Source organism: Natator depressus, chromosome 22, assembly GCF_965152275.1.
Source record: "Natator depressus isolate rNatDep1 chromosome 22, rNatDep2.hap1, whole genome shotgun sequence".
NCBI lineage: Eukaryota > Metazoa > Chordata > Testudines > Cheloniidae > Natator > Natator depressus.
The window spans coordinates 12,342,031-12,357,843 of NC_134255.1; the positions used below are offsets into that span (position 1 = coordinate 12,342,031).

Consider the following 15,813-nt stretch of genomic DNA (forward strand, 5'->3'; position numbering starts at 1 on the left):
AATGAGCCACCTGACTCAGGTGAGTCAGAAAAAAACACTTTTCCAGCAGAATCAGCACCTGTCATCAAGGTGGGGAGTTTGAGACAACCACTGCCTGAATTTTACAGGCTCAAACCAGAACATCTGGAAATGGATCCAGCTCTGAATTGCAAACACATTCAGCGTTCGGAAGTATTGAGACCCGTGGGTTTGCTTTTGGGACTTCTCTATCCCTAGTCTTAGCATAGCAGTTAGAAGCTAATGTCTCTGAATTTTTCCATTGATAGTAATAATCTGTCATAGAAAATGTGTTGAACGTTGACATCTTAAAACAGAAAAGATGCAACTTTCTGAACTGTTTGCAACACATTATAGAAATACGTTCTGTGGGACTATTAAATATGGGGATTATTGACTGGATAAACAGCAGCTCAGTGGACTAGCTTGCAAAATATGTCTTCAGATAATTCTTAAAATGCAGATTAATTAGCTAACAGACCAGAACAAGATATTTTTCACAGAGTTTTTAATGATCTGTTGCATAAACAAATATCCAGACAGTTTTGTTTACATTTGTATTGGCTGCAACGTTCTTCAATAAGCAAGCAGTGACTGAGAAGATTAAAATCTTGTTTAATGCTTGCCAGGAATTATAACACACAGGCACGTCAGCCCAGTTCACAGAAAACCAGCTCTCTCCAGAGCCCATCATCATACTTCTACTGCCACAGTATTCTCACCCTAGGCTATGTTTCCAGATTTGAAATCTGAGCCCTCACCACATAAAGGCCTATCTTTTGATGTTTAATTAGACTGCTAATATTCAACTGGCATCTCAGTCAGCCCCCATTGAAGTGGACAGGGCATGTCAGACCTCAGAGCTAGGGTTTCAAGCTCTCTGCAAACTCAGGCAGACATCACTTGCGTCAGTTACACTTGGGTCACATTTTGAAGGTTTTCACAGATTTTTAAGGGCAGAAGGGACCTTCACCGTTATGATCTCCTGTATAACCCGGGTCAGAGAACCTCACCAAGCAGTTCCTGCATCAAGTCCAGAACTTTTGATTGAATTATAGCAGATCTTTTAGAAAGAGATCCAGCTTTGATTTAAAGACTGCAAGGGATGGAGAATCCACCGTATTCCCTATGTAAACTCTGCCAATGGATAATTACTTTCACTGTTAAAAATTTGTGTCTTATTACCAGCCTGAATTTGTCTAGCTTCAGCTTCCAGCCATGGGTCTTTTTATGCCTTTGTCTTTTCACTTTTCTTTTCAGCAGGCAAAGCTCCAATAAAACATTAACATATTCACTTGCACATACTTATTACTTAGTCAGGATCAAGTTAATATTCAGAAGAACCTGGCTAAAGATTCTGGCTTGCTGGCTAGGGAGCCCTCCTCCTCCAAGTACACTAAAAAGGATACACCTACCTAGCCTCTTTTTGATGCTTCTCTTGTGTATGTCTCAGTCCATTACAAGGACAGGCCATATTTATGCCTTTCTCTGCTAGATTAAAGAGCAGTTTACTCTCATAACCAGTGCAACGTGGGTGTAAAATGCTCTTTTTCTAACCTGGTTGTGTTTCACTCCAGCTTTCCACTAGTGTAAATGAGAATGCAAGGTCGAGGGCAATGATGAATTAGGCCCCCCACACAGGCTCTCTGGAACAAGCGACCGGCTTGTGCAATGGGAAGAACAGGAATAAGAAGGGAGCGCGACAGGAACTCCTGTAGAGCCAGGACCCAGGAACTAGTGAGTTGTAATCTGAGCTCTGCCATCAGCTCAGTGAATTGCTCTAGGTAAGTCACTTAAAGCATTGCTCTACCATTGAAAGAGACTATGGCTCCTTCTTAGCCATCTTGGGTGAAATTCATCCCGACGCAGAGAGCCAGCTCAAGGCGTTGGTGACCTGTGATAGACAGGAGGTCAGATTGATGATCTGGTGGTCCCTTCTGGCCGTAAGCTCCATGAGTCTATGTGAATCCTCCTTTAACTCTCAAACCAGGGTGTAAGTGGGACGTCGGTGATGCTTTCTGAATGGGGGAGTGAGGCCGGTCAAAAAATTTCCATTCGAATTTTTGTTTTTCTTTTTGCAGAATGTCCATTTTCCTCCAAAAATTTAAACTGTTCATTGGAAAAGCAAAAATTCTTTGGTTTTCAACAAAAGGTTGCAATTTTCTGTGGAAGGGAAATGAGCTTGTAGAGGGGTGAATATTACCTCTCACGTAAGAGCTGCTGCGTTTAGTGCTAAAACTGAGTGTTTATCATGACAGAACCAGCACAACCCTGGGAGAGAACGCTTGCTTACCAGCAATGGGGCTCGAACCAAATGGACACAGGACAAGTCTACAGGGCTGGCAGCATGTCGGGGGGGAGGGGGGAGATATCAAAAACCCAGCAACATCTTTTTACTTGTAAACTGAGCAAATTTGTTCTGGAGCTATCGAGACACCACTCAACTGGTCTATTTTACACAGGCGTTTCCCAGAGTAGGGTTATATTTTAATCACTCTGTGCCTCACCTGTCGAGGGGCTAATATCTCGGACCTATCCGCCTCACAGGGGAGTTGTGAAAATTCCTTAGTTAAGGTTTGTACAGGGCTTTGAAGTTCTGAAGCTCGGAATAAACACCGAAGTCAACAGTTCCCTATTATGATTTTGGATTTCTTGGTTCCCAAACTTTACAGACCTTGGTGGCTCATTTTCAGAGGTGCTGAGCACCTGCATGTCCCACTGAGACTGGAGTTCTCACTGCTTAGTGTCACAGTTTTGAGGAAACTGAAGCTCTGAACCACTCTGCGATCTGCTTGAAAACAAGCAACAAAAGGTCTACACGTATACTTAAGCTTACCAGAGGTCCCTCAGTCTTTCCTCTGGGGACCCTGACCCTTCAGCAGGGTCTGCCTCTCTTGGTTAACAGTCCATGTCAGTTTGCTGGACCAAAATGAGGGGTCCCCATTAAGCATTTGACCCTGGGCTCTTTGCTTCCTGGATCTCTTGACTCTGGTTTCAACCAGTCTATGAAATTCACCCCAGCAGGTGCTCCTTCTCTGGAGCTGTTTACCTATCCCATGGATGATAAGCAGTAATTACCGACCGTTAATTCTAGTTCCTGGACGGAGCTCAGCAACCCCCTCAACCAGCCAGCATACAAACCGTGGCTCACAGAGATACAGGTAGCATTTACCCAGATAACATTTATGCAGCGGCTTCAATAGTCTCCAGATACGCTGGTGTTCACCACATCTGTCACACTGAGCACCTCTGAAAATCAGGCCCAGCTAGGGTAGCCATTCCCAGGATTCGGTTTTTTGTTTTGTTTTGTTTTTAAGACAGCTGTCCCAGGAAATCTGCAAGGCTGCTCAGTACACGCTGCCAGCTCATCAATTTTGTGGACTCAGGGTCACCCCAGATGTCCTGGGTCTTTTGCACATCAGTGGTGGCAACCTAGGCCCATGACAGTTTAGGCTGGGCACCCCAAAATTCCACAAAAAAATGGAGATGTAAGGGCCAGAGGCTCCCCTCCTTTGCCCCAGTGTCAGTCTGGAGTGACTTCCCCAACATAAATGGTGTGCGAGACGCATCCATCTGTAAGTATTCCTCATGATGATGAATGGACCGATCCATTTGCCTCCTGTTGTTTCTTGATGCCAAATCCCATGACAGTGACAGGACGGAAAAGCCACCTTTGAAAAGCAGTAAAATCCTCACCGAACTGTGGCAAATGCCCAAGCAACCGTGGGTGGGAAATCTGTATTGTGACGACTTTCTGCTCAAGGGGGGGCTGAGACCTTGCATGACTCGTTTGTGCCTGGAATGAATTTTTGCAGACTTGTTGTAAACCTTTGAGAAGCAGGGTTTATAAGGTCACAGCAGCATTTCCATTAACTCTAGCCTGGCTAGGGACTGCCAGTGTGATATATGCTCCCTATTTATGCATAGAGACATATGTATGAAATGAAGTCAAGACAAAGCTTTTTTGCTTTATTTCCACATCACTGTGCTGGATGCTAAGCTAACCAAATACACTAAAAAGGGAGGGAGGATGGAAGAGGGGGGAAAAGTGTGTGTCTGGCTCTTTCCCTCATGAAGGATGCAAATCAATTCCGCAGACTTTAAAGCAGCTTGATTTCAGTAGAGATGCAAATCCCCACATGCTGGATGGCTCACTGGGTGCTCAGTTGAGACATGGGCTGGAAATTACATTATGCAGCTGCTTCTTTGCAGAATAAGCCTTGCAACTCCATCCCATCACCTGGCCGGGATCTGATATGGGGATTTGCAGCTGAGCAGGATTAAAAAAAAATGTAAAAGCTGTATAAATCCCCCATGTTTCTGGAGATAAAGCGTTATCTTCGGAACCATTTAGGGGAGCAGTCCCAAGAGTCTCCTCTTAAACACACACCCGGTTGTCCTGTTCACTGCTTCAGAGGACTCACCTGTTGGCTTTCTGCACCATTACCTCTCCTCCCCTGCAAGCTTCACACTATGCAGAAACCAAGGTTGGGAGTACTGCGTAGCAGGAGAGAACGCTGGAAAAGACATGTGGGATTTATCATACTACTGTCAACTCTCTAAGTACTAACAGAGCACCAAAAGAGGGACACACCACCCCATCAAGCACAGCATCCTGATTCCTGCAGTGCCAAGTCTCTGCTGTGCCAGAGGAAACCCTCTGGTGCTCCTCAGCCATGTATCGACCTGTCTGCAACGCTGTAGGTGGTCTTTGGGTGGGAAATTCCCTTCCTAATACCTAGGGCAACCACAGAGCTCAACGTTCTTTACTGTAGAGAGATCCATTTTTTTGGCTAAAACTTTTCTCTTTTCCCTGGGAAAAAACACAGATTCAGCATCACCAAAAGGTTTCAGCGAATTGTTCATATATTTATAAAAAGAATAAAAAATCGGAAAAGTCAAAACATTGCAACATTTTTTTAAAGGTTTTGATTTTTCGGTCCAACATGACTTCGGTTGAAAATTTCCTTCCGTTTGATTTAAAAGATTAAAAACACTTGAAATCAAACCAAAACTTTGGCTTACGAATTCTTCTTCAGCGTTTTGGGTCACCAAAAATTTTTCGGTTTGGGTCAACCCAGAACTTTTCTTTTCTTTTCTTTTCTGAACTACCAGAGAACCAAAAACAAAGAACGGTCGTTTGCACAGTTCTACTCTTTACCAAGGAAGAGATGATGGATGGGGAAACTGAGGCACAGGAAGGCGACGTGACTTGCCCTAAGTCAGCCAGCAGGCCATTGGCAGAGCCACAAACAGAACCCACATCTCCTGACTCCTAATCCAGTGCTCTATTCACTAGATGCTACTGTCTCCCCCCTTTACTGCTGTCCTCTAGGCTTTGTTAATATCTGCTCTGCACCCGGTTATCAAGATTAGCTCCGATGAGGCCATCTGCTGCAAGGTCAGAATCTCTTTCCATGCTAACTTTCTTTCACAGTGCTCCCACATAGTCTATTTGCCTTTTAAACTACTACTGCATGCAAAGCAGGTTATCTTCCGATTGTTCCTATGTCTCTCTGTTCCTCGGAAGATCCCACAGATTCACGGCCTGCCTGCCTCCGGGAGAGAAGATTCAGACTGCTTTTTCCAGCGTGCATTACTTTGCACATTTATTCCAGTTAAATCCCAGCTGCCAGCGTGCTGACCAATCCCCTGATGTGCTTCTATCTAGCGTCTGTGCCTCTTAAATCTCCTCAGCATTTAGTAACCAAAGCGAGTTCTTTCCAACAGCAAAATTGTCTCCTACCCCATCTCTGGTCCACTTCCTCCTCCGAATCATTAAACGTAATAAACAGCTCCAGTCTCTATGCAAGGACCCCGCTCCCACCCACCAATAACCTCTTTGCCCTCTGAGCAGCAGCCTCCCATTACAGCTTCATTTTCTGTTACCTACCTAGTTAAACCACCACCAGACTTTGCCCCTTAACCTGTGGTTATTTATTTGCCTCACTCTATTATTTATCTCCTTTAATAGTCTCTTATGAAGGACCTAATGGAAAGCTTGATGAAAATCCAAATAAATTGTGTCAATTGGGTCATCATCAGCTCTTCTGTTTCATTAACTTGCCCCGTAATCTCTACCAGGTTAAAGGGACAGATTTCCGCCCTTGTCCATGTTGGTTTGACCGTGCAGGTTCGGCAGATCCAAGTATTTGAGCCTTCATTAGACTGTCAGTTACCATGGAACAGAAATGAAATTCACTGGGCTAATTTCCTGGAACTTCTGTTTTTATTTTATTTTTTAAAGGCATCACGGGCCAAAGTCATCCCTGCTGCAATGCCATTGGCTCCATGGAGCCGATCCCCACAACAGTATCCTTCTAGCCTCAGGAAGAATTGCCACTTTCAAGTTAATACCGCAGAGCCATGTTAATATCTCTGCTATTTCACACTTTATTTCCCCCAGAGCCCTCAGATGAACCATCAGGGTCCTGCTGATTTACAGCACCCAAGTTTCTCAAGTCGCTCCATTACTTCCTCTTTAGAGAGCTCACCTAGCTGTTAATTTCCTGTGAATGAGAATTTCTCCAGCATCCAGATGCAAAGGAATCCTTGTACTTCCCCTCCACCCACCTCCTCCCTTCATTTTCCTCTTCCATTGTTCCTTGCACAAACTTTTGCCCCTAGGGGCTACAGTCACCTTTGCAGCCTTTTAATGTATTCCCTGAATTTTGTATTAGTCTCCTCCATACCACTGCATACATAGGGCCAGATCTGCAGCTGGTTTCAACCGACTTAGTTGCACTGATGTTGTCATTTGATCTGGTCCATACTCTCTTACCTCTCTTCACCATTGGCATTGCCCTTGCACTCCAGTCTACGGTCTTCAGGAGAGCTTTCTCCTCTACGAGAATGCCTTTTTCGAGGCCTAATAAACTGGCCCACTTGCGGCAGAGTAACTAGCTAATAAGACAGGCTTCAGAGTAGCAGCTGTGTTAGTCTGTGTTCGCAAAAAGAAAAGGAGTACTTGTGGCACCTTAGAGACTAACCAATGTATTTGAGCATAAGTTTCACGAAAGCCTTTTCTTTTAGCTAATAAGAGAGGGACTGCAGGTCAGGACTCCTACATCCAATCTGATTTTACCTCTCTCACTGGCTCGCTTCCCTTGAATAAGTCACTTCACCTCTCTGTGCTCCCATTTCACTGTGTGTAAAAAGGGGAGAAAGACACTCACCCTCTTTTGTAAATTACTTTGCAAGGGGTGCAGGGAAAGTACCACAGCAATGCTCAGTATTCTTCATGCCAACTCTGCTGCTTTCTATTTGCCTGTGGGGTTTTTTTTTTGTTCTCTGACATCTACAAAGCTTTAGTACCTCGACTGCCACGTCCCTAAATAACTATTTGGGCTGCTTGTGGGAGGTTTAACATTGGTCTGTTTCTCCACTTTTCCCATCAGCCTCCAGTCAACCAATTTCCTCAACATTTTCAAACTGCCCTTTTATAGTTTGCCATCATTGCTTTATCCCTAAGGGAGTCACTCACGATTACATAAAACACAATCGTGCCATGGTCACTCGCCAACAGAGCTGCTAAATCCACATTCTTGTCTCTTACAAGAAGCTAAATCAAGAGTTACCATAGGTACCAAAACAGGCTGCTCTAAAAAGCAGCTGTTTATTAATGCCATAAATTGTTCCTCCAATCCAGGCCCAACATACCAGACAGTGTGTTCATATTGAGGTAGTTACAACTGTTAATTAGGTTCCATCAGATTTTGAAACTTCTTTCACCTCTATGAACACACTAAGTTCTTTATTGTTCTGAGCTGATCCCCGATGCTGCACTCCTAGAATTATATTAATATTTCCACTAACAGGGACTTATAACCAAATAAATTGGACTCTGTGGCCTCCTCTGCACTGGAATAACCTTACGATAGTATCTGGAGTCTGTTTTCTGTATACAGAAATTCCCCATTCGGATAACTGAGTTTCCCATTCCCTTCAGCAAGGAATCACCAATATTCCACAGATTTCTATCAACCCACTGAGTCTAAGAGATACCAGTTACGCTGTTCTTAGACAAGAATCACAGTTGCTCCCCAGCTGAAGCTCTGGGTTAGCACAGACAGCTGAACATTTTGTGAGAAGCCCCCAGCATGGAATGGAGGCACTTCTGAAAAGGCTAATGCAGGGGCTTACGGCCTTCTATCTAGCAGCTTAAGAAAGCTGGGGTGCGATTTTTACATGTGCTCAGCACTCACAACTCCAGCTTAGGTCAACGGGAGAGGAAGGTGCTCAGCACCTCTTGCGAATCAGCCCTTTGGCTTTCAGGACTTTGTTCCCCTATCAAACCAGGATGCACCATAACCAGCAATCCCCCACACACAACCCAGCGCTCGCTCTTGCGTTCATGGGATCCAACTGCCAAAGGCCGCTGCTCTCTTGCGGTTCTTTTGTCACTAGTGGATAAGAAGAGAGGCCAGGATTCTGGGAGAACAACCTGAGAAGCAGGGCAGTCTTGCAGTTAAGGCACAGGGGACTAGGACTTGAGAGACTCAAGTTCAACCTGCAGATCTGCCAGACTCACTGTGTAACCTCAGTCTTTCTGCCATCTGTAACATGGGGATCACAACACGCTCTCACCCCTTGTCTGTTTAGGGTGAATGCTCTTTGAGGCAGGAACTATCTTACTCCGTCTATGTACAGACCCCGCACAGTGGGGCCCTAATTTTGGTTGAGGCCTCTGGATGCTACTGCATTACTAATCAGCAAGCCAAGAAGTCCATTACACAGACATTAGACAATGAACATCACTTCTCCTCTCACTTCCATACCTCCTTCTCGGGTGCCCACTAAGCCCAGAATGACCTCCCTTCCAATGGTTAAAGTAAATTGAAAGCAGAGCGGGAGCACGACCCCTCTGGACTGGGGAGATAGGCCCACTTCCACTCCCCTTGCCTGCAGCCCTCCTCCATTCTATCCCACCCTCTCTGCTTTCAAATCCCATCTCAAAATCCACCCCCTTTCACTAAGGTCAATGCAGGATAGGGGGTTAATGGTGTTCAGTGCCTCACAGGATCGGGCTCCATTTAAGCCTCTCGCCTTATTAGTAACATGCTCATTTAAATATTATTTTTAATTAACAGTTTGCCTTTCAAGTGGCTTCCCCTATATTTTAACCAGCCTATTTTATCGATTTCTTATCCAAGTAAATTCTCCTCTTTACTTCAATCCTTAATGCTAACTGATTCTAAATGTGTATTTACTCCTCTTCCCTACTTTCTCACCTCTGTCACTTTCAGCTCCTTCTCTTTCTACTTTCTCATTTTCTCTCCTTCCCATTTCTTCACTGACAGGAGGACCCGTCCCCAACCCAGGCAATCTCTTTCCACCCCCAAGGAGCCAACATTCATTGTGGGTTCCTGACAGAAACTTCCAACTTTCCATCAAGCCAGAGGAACTGGATGCCCTTCCTGCTTCTCTTCTGGCCCTTAACCATTCAGAAAGCAGTTTTTCCCCCCAGGTAAGGACCGTTCAGCAACTGGACTGAAACACCCCTTGTGATCCCAAAGGGACAGAACTTGGCTGGAATGGACATAACAAAGAGGCTACTGGACAAGGACTGACCCTGTGGTTCTTCCTCCCAGACTAACACAGCCTAGAGTCAACAAATGGATCTTCCCATAATCCTGGCTGATTCTTAACTCAGTAGGTAATTGCTCACCTACTGCTCTATTAGAGGGTTACGTAATCAGCATGCACATGGGATCGTGCAGATGGGATCTCTTGACACACTTTAGTATATAGATAACAAAGTCGTTCCAAGGCGGTAATATGTACAACTGCCTGGATCCTCCTTTGATGAGCTCTCTGAAGACCAACTCCCTTAAATTATCCGCCACTCTCCTACCAATGACCAAATGTTTTTTGGCTTCTGGGTATTTAGGTTCACATGACTATGAGTGACATTCACAGCTCAGTTTTTCTTCACACAGACATTGGTAAAGAAAATCTTCAGCAAGAAACATCCAGTCAACAGTAATGCAGTCATTCCTAAGCGCTGCAGCACCCATGCTGAAATCCCAGCACACAGCAAGACTTTACAGGTGGCCTGTCCTCTGGATGAGAGGAAATTTTGCTGGGCAGATCACCCCCTGGTCATCAGGTGCATCTCCCTCCCTTCCAATCCCCAACTGAGGAGCTGGAATTGGCATTCCCCTGATCTCAGCCTGTGGCTCATTATTTTGAAGATTTTCAACCTTTCATGGAACCTGCCTCTAAAAATGGAAGTGGTGGAGAGGATCTGTATTAGGAGCGAGTACGCAAAGGGTTAACAGACTACATTTTAAAACATCTCTCTCCAAGGATTTCATGCAATTCATTTTGTGCTGCTGAAAGGTTCCAAATGGACAATGGACGCCCACTTTATCTCCAGAACGGAGGCTCTGACAGTGCAATTTTCCTCCATGCCAGCACTAACTTTAGTAGTCCAGTCTCCATGGCCCATTCATCCACTGCTTTCTTCCAGGGGTACTAATTTATGTCCGGTCTGGTGATGTAAAAGCCTGTCCGCCAGGAAATAGATTAAGTCAAACAATTCTTTTCACACACACCACCAAACAGCACTTTGGCAGTTTTCAGTCATTATTAATCTGGACTGGATTTGAACCAGCGGCCTGCAGGTGAAAGGTTCAGTCGCTCATTACCTCTCTTCCCAGCCAGCCAGTTCCTCTAAAATACAACAGTTACACTAACATGCATATGTTAAAACGGTCTTATGTCAAGAAAGCTTTTAAAGTATCCTGCCTTGGCACTGCAGGAGACTAGCTGCAGATTCATCTAACAAAGCCCTTTTCTATTCCTATGTGAAATGTAGCAAAAGAAAAGCCCCGGCACAAAAATAGCAAGTCTTGTTACCAGCAGACTCCTACCTGCACACACGTGCCTTGGTGGCTGAGGGATTTGGCTCCTGCTAGTGGTTCGAAAAGGAGAATTCTGCAGCAGGCTGTGGGTATTAGGCACCAGTTTCTGCTGGAAGTAAGAATAGAAGGCTCTCCCCTGCTAGCTAGCCACAGCAAGATGTAGACACTAGGTACTGGCTCCTGAAGCATTTGGAAGAGGAGACTGTCCTGCTGCAACAAGACATAGGCACTTAGCAACTACTTCCTGCTGGAGGCTAGAAGGGGCAATTCTAGCCTGGATGCTGTTGCTGCAGGACATGGGCATCGGCTCCTGCTGGAGGCTGGAAAGGGACGGGACATCGCCCTGGATGCTACTGCAACAAGACCTGGGCATTGTACACTGCCTCCTGCTAGAGGCCTGGAGGCAAAGCACAGCTCCCCTACGCCCAGGCAATAGCTCCTCAACAGGAAATGAGCAAAGTGCTGAAAATTAAACAAGCCCAGACTGAGTAATGTGTGCATATTAGATTAACTCTCCTGAGGGTCGCGACCTTGAGGAATGAATCCTGCCAGTTTGGGAAAATAATAAACCTGATTAATGATGAGCAATGCGCAGTATCTACAGCAAACATCCTCCCCCCCTCCCTCCGCCCAAAAGGCTCCCGTTCAGAGTTGCAGGACATGCTTGAGATGAAGCATCTCTGTTATGGCAGAATAAAGCTGGGCCTAGGGATGCTTTTGGAATCCCTCTGCACCTTGCAAAGCTACATTATTAACAAGGGGCTGCACAAGGATTACACCTGCATTTCCAGGTAACCTTCTCACACACAGAGAATGAGGTATCCCAGATGGAAATCACGTTAGGACAAACTCACCCCTGGTGTAACTCCATTGAATCCAGTGAGGTGACATTATAGATGAGTTTGACCCCATCTTCCTAACCCAAAGACACTGGGAAAATAGTCATCTAAAGGTATTTACAAAAACACCGGTGCCTGCAATCTCTGGGCACTAAAATAGCCACTTCCAACTACCTGGCAAGCATCCACCTCAGCCAGCTCTGTTCCTGGACTCTGTGAAACTACCACGAGCTTCCTATGATATCAGGGAAGTGAAGTCATGTCCAGGTAACCCACAGGAATTGGGCTCTGTGCTTTATTCCTGCTCTCCTCAGGTTTCGGCTTTGCTGAAGGCTAGGGTACAGAGCTCAGTTATTTACAACTCTTGATATGCTAAAGTATTGTGATCACAAATAATCTGTTGCCATGGCTGGTGGGAGAGTCCTTGACTAATAGATGGTATAACGGATAACAACAATGTAGTTGGGAAGCATTCATGCAATGGTACATTTCTGTTGGTTAAATCTTTTAAAAACAGTTTAGATTGTGAAGTCATTACAAGTCCACACAGGATGCCAGAGTCCTACAGGGGTGGGAAAGAGAGCTCTCCTGGCCACCCCTTCTCCAGGAAACATAGATCAGGACATTTTCAGGAGCCCTGCCATGGAGACAGTGTCAGGAGGTGCCCCACTGCTCACAACCCCCAGGTCAGCCACAGAGGAAGGGTGGTTGCTCAGAGAAATAGATGCCACTTGAAAGACTCTTCATAAGTGACCATGAATTTCTAGCCAGCCGTGCCTTCCCTCCATCCATCTCTCCCTCACCCACCAGCTGCCATGCCTCCATCCCATCTTCCGTTCACTATTTACTTCTCCAACCACACCACCCACCACCACTGCATCTTCTTCTTCTCCTTCCAAAACTCCCTCCCACCCCATCCTTCTCTCTTCCACCTATTCATCTCTCTCTCTCCCCACTCCACGCCCCCTTCATCCTTCATCCCCCATCCCTCTCCAGAACATCTTCCCAGCCCCGCCTCTCCCCCATAGCATCACGTCCCGGGGGGGGGGGGGGTTATCTTGCACAGTATCTATTTGTATTAACAGGTAATTTTTTAAACATTTTTTATTATCATTACGAAAGATCTGGTGGAAATCTGAGTCATTTCAAACACTCCACAGACCTACCCCCTGGGGGACTTCAGCGCCTGCTTCTCACCTCCCCAGCCATGGCACAGCCAGCTCCTGCAGTCCAGCCTCTTCCAAAAAGAGGATCACACAACTGGACCCAGCTTTCCGTCCCCCCTTCCTCCCCCCCCACCCCCATCCTCTTCTCCCAGCTAACCCAGGGACCCTGGAGTTGCTTCTTCATTTCTTAGCCACCATCCCCCTCCCGGGTAGATTCTGATGCGGACTCCCTCTCCCCTCCTCCCCCCGGCGACTGGGCCCCCGGGGATGATCCTGAACCCCAGGGCCAAAGGTGGCCCCGATGCAGCGGGCATTGGGGATGAAGAGGGCAAGGAGGGTGGGGGACCCGAGAGGAGGCGCTGGGCAGCAAAGGGGTCCGGGTGGCCGAGGGCGCACGGCTCCAGCGGGCTCCGGGCAGGGCGCAGGCTGGATGGGGCGCAAGGAGGCAAAGCCCGGGAGAGGAACCGGGCGGGGACGAAGGTGTCTCTCCCCTGGAAGCGGCTGCAGGAGCCCGGGGCTGGGCGCGGGGACCCCGCCGGGGGGACGGCGGGGCGTGCGGGGGGCCGGGGCTGGCCGAGCCGAGCCGCATCGCGGGGGCCACGCAGCGGCGGCCGGTCTCCTACCTGAGCGGCTCCCCGGGGCTCCGGGCTGGGCAGCGGGCGGGAGCCGGGGCTTTTCCCGCAGACTCGGCGTGATCCGGCGGCAGCACCAGCGGAGAGCCCGTGTCCGGCAGCACCGGGGAGGAGCGGAGGGAACGGGGGGGGGGCCCCCGGTGGAGACCGGGGGAACTGCACGGAGCCGGGGGGGTGCAGTGCCGGGGAGCTCGACAGGGGCTGCTGTACCCAGGGAAAGGGAGGCACATGGCGGGGGGGGGGGGTGCAGTATCCGGAAGAAGGGGGGCCTCGGTGGGGGGTGCAGTACCGGGGGAGGGGACACCGGGATGCAGTACTGGGAGGGGGCACGGTGGGGGTGCAGTACCGGGGGGCTCGGCGGGGGGGGGTGCAGAACCCAGGGGAGGGGACACAGCGGGGGGTGCGGTACCGAGAGGAGAAGGAGGGGGTGTGGCAGGGGGTGAAGTACAGGAGGAGGAGGGGGCACGGCGGGGGAGCAGTACCAGGAGGAGGGAGGGTGCAGTACCCGGGGGGAGGGGGCACGGCGGGGGGGGTCAGTATAGGGAGGAGGAGGGGGGGTGTGGCAAGGGGTGCAGTACGGGAGGAGGAGGGGGCACGGCGCGGGGGGGGGTAGTACTGGGAGGAGGAAGGGTGCAGTACCCTGGAAGGGGGCACGACGGGGGGGAGCAGTATCGGGGGGGTGCAGTACCCGGGGGGGGAGGGGTACGACAGGGGGGGCAGTACCGGGAGGAGGGGGGGTGCAGTACCCTGGGAGGGGGCACGGCAGGAGGGGCAGCAGTACCGGGAGGAGGAGCACAGCAGGGGTGCAGTACACGGGGCAGAGAGGCACGGCTGGGGGTACAGTAGCGGGAGGAGGAGCACGGCGGCGGGAGGGGGGAGTATCCTGGGAGGGGGCACGGCAGGGGGGGCAGTTCCCGGGGCGGAGGGGCACGGCGGCGGGGGGTGCAGTACCGGGAGGAGGAGCACGGCAGGGGGGGCAGTACCCGAGCGGGGAGGGGGCACGGCGGGGGGGCAGTACCCGGGGCGGAGGAGCACGGAGGCGGGGGGGGGGGCAGTATCCTGGAAGGGGGCACTGCGGGGGGGGCAGAACCGGGAGGAGGAGCACGGCAGGGGTGCAGTACCCGAGGGGGGAGGGGGCACGGCAGGGGGGGCAGTACGCTGGGAGGGGTATCTCAGGGATGCACGACCCAGGAGGAGGGGCACGGCGGGGGGGGGCAGTACCCGGGGAGGGGCACGGCGGGGGGGGCAGTACCGGGAGAGGGGGGCAGTCCCCGGGGGGGGAGGGGCACGGCGGGGGGCAATTCCGGGGCGGGAGGGGCACGGGGGGCAGTACCGGGTGGCGCGGGGGCAGCACGGAGTGCGCTCGGCCAGGCGGAGCCCCCGTGCCCCGCTGCAGCCTTGCCCCGCGCGGGGGCCAGGAGCCGCCTCTGGAGCGGGGAGCGGGGGCCCCCTGCTGGAGCCAGGAGCCCGGCTGGGAAAGGTGGGTGAGGCCGCGGGGAGAGAGCAGCGGGGGAAGCCGGCTAGGACCCGAGGCAGCAGGGGCGAGCAGTGGGGTCCCCGGCTGAAGGATGCCCCGGTTCTCCGACGAGGTTGCCTTAGGGAAATGGCCACTGTAAATAAGAACAAAAACCCGTGGCCTCGCTTTTCTAAAACGACCCGTGGCTCGGGAGGCCGGCTTCGAGAAGTGTTGCGCCCCCACCCTGAGAAATCAGCACCCCTGGCCCAGGGGGCCGGAGCTGGGCAGCCCCAATTAGTAACTGCTGTGGAACCGCCGGGCTGGTATGTTGCAAACGATCGGATTTCCTACCGGGACACTGTTTCCTTCCCTCCCGCTGGAGGGTGGGGCTGGAGCTTTGGACAAGACCGGCTTAAAGACCTTTGCTCACAGCCCCCAAAATCTTAACCTTCAAGGTGAACATCTCCCCCTGTCCCAGCACACAGTGCTGGGAAGCCATGGGGCATTTCCACCCAAGGCAAAACACAATTCTTGCACCAATTGCTTGTCAGTAATATAGTCAGATCAGATAGGAGTGGGCAGAACTGCGGCTTCTCTTACTGTAAAACAACAAAAAATACCTGGTATCAGCCCCCAGGGCTGTAGTAACACTGCTGTAAACAGCAATCCTATAGAGCAGTGCTGTCAAATACTGTAGTTTTGGTTTATGGGGTTTTGTTGAAGAGTAAGAAACAAAGCTTTTATCCTTTCAATTAACTGGACTTGTGCATTAACAAAGAGCTATTATTTCAGACAAACTCATCTTCCCCTCCTGCTAGGAAGAAACAGCATTGAGAGAAGAGAAAAGGGAACAGCTTT

General features: G+C 49.7%; 1 protein-coding gene across 2 annotated transcripts in view; it reads right to left on the reverse strand.

The window, feature by feature from the left end:
* GRIK4 (glutamate ionotropic receptor kainate type subunit 4) overlaps positions 1-13,604 on the reverse strand; it is a 297,360-nt gene extending 283,756 nt beyond the window's left edge. For both annotated transcript variants that reach the window (XM_074936850.1, XM_074936851.1), the window contains exon 1: positions 13,491-13,604. The gene's annotated coding sequence lies outside the window, so the exon portion shown is untranslated. The remainder of the gene's footprint in view (positions 1-13,490) is intronic.
* Positions 13,605-15,813: the final 2,209 nt, after the last annotated feature.